The sequence below is a fragment of the Stegastes partitus genome, unplaced genomic scaffold (genome assembly GCF_000690725.1).
Source record: "Stegastes partitus isolate 25-593 unplaced genomic scaffold, Stegastes_partitus-1.0.2 Scaffold216, whole genome shotgun sequence".
Lineage (NCBI taxonomy): Eukaryota > Metazoa > Chordata > Actinopteri > Pomacentridae > Stegastes > Stegastes partitus.
Genome location: NW_007577947.1, coordinates 621,870 through 623,177, shown reverse-complemented (window position 1 = coordinate 623,177; position 1,308 = coordinate 621,870).

Here is a 1,308-nt window from a genome sequence, read left to right as displayed (position 1 = left end):
AAACAGTTTTCCAGATGTTATCGAGACCTCAGATGACAAAACGTTCTTTATAAGACGTTCCTGTACTGTGATATATTAACAATGATGGAACGTTCTGCCTGCAATGTCCTCAGGATGTTTTGGGGATGTTCTTGTGGGAACACATTAAAGACTTTATAAAACGTTCCCACAATGTTCCACAGTTTTACACGATAACAAAAGTAGAACGTTCTCAGTGGAACATTCAGTTTTGAGAACGTTAACGTCTAACAATGTTATCACCAAACATTTTTAGAACTTCTTTAGTTGTCAGACCTTTAATGGAAACATTCTAAAAGAAAACTTTCTGCTGACAATGTTAGCAGAACTTTGCAGAATTTTGCAGAACTTTGCAGAACGTTTTTGGGAACAAATACCTTCTAGCTGGTCCATCACACGTTAAATAAGTCTCCGTGTTTTGTTCTGTGTCTCAGTCCTCAGCAGCAGATCAGCACTTTGGTCCAGTTCAGTTCGACTTCGTCCACCCTGCAGCTCCACAGTCGAGGCTCAGCGGTGGAGAACATCTACCAGATCGCCAACTACGAGTACTGTCCCTTAAGCTCCGCCCACTGGAGACGGGGTCAGAACAAATTGTGAAAACGAGGAGAGTGTCAGGAGAGATGTCGACCACAAACGTCCAATCAGAGGGTTCTAAAGCCGCCATGCCGAGTTCTGGAGGCGGCCATTTTGTCTTTATTCCAGTTCGACGACAGCAGACAGCGACGTGGACGACCATTCTGGAGACTCCTCACAGGAATAATTTCATGTTTTTCTCAGGATTTAATTGAATAAAACTTTAATCAAACAGTTTGCATCAATCTTTTATTATGACAACTTCCAATGAAGTTAAATTGAACCAACAAACTAACTGAAGTCGCAGGAATCTGGATTTTTTATTTACTTAATGAGTGGCAGCGTAAACACATTTTTAAGCTGAAAAATGAAGTTGAAGTGTTGTGTACTTTATTCCCACAATTAGTCGACGACTAGTTTTCAAGCTAATTGCATTACGTTATCCAAACCTAAATTTAAATCAACTAACAGACAACTGAGTTTGCAACCTTGATGCAACCTCAGCAGGCTTTTTATTTGGTTTTGTTTGTTTGTTTAGTTACTGGCAGTTGTTTGTTCAGGCACCTGTGATGTTGTGTAATGTTTCCGGCAGCATTAACCGTAAATGACTGTAGCTGTTAGAGCTTTTATGTATTTCCTGAGCAGCAGCTGAGAATCCACACTAAGGTTCAGAATTATTTCATGACTACCTCAGAACAGTCTTCACCAAAATCCATT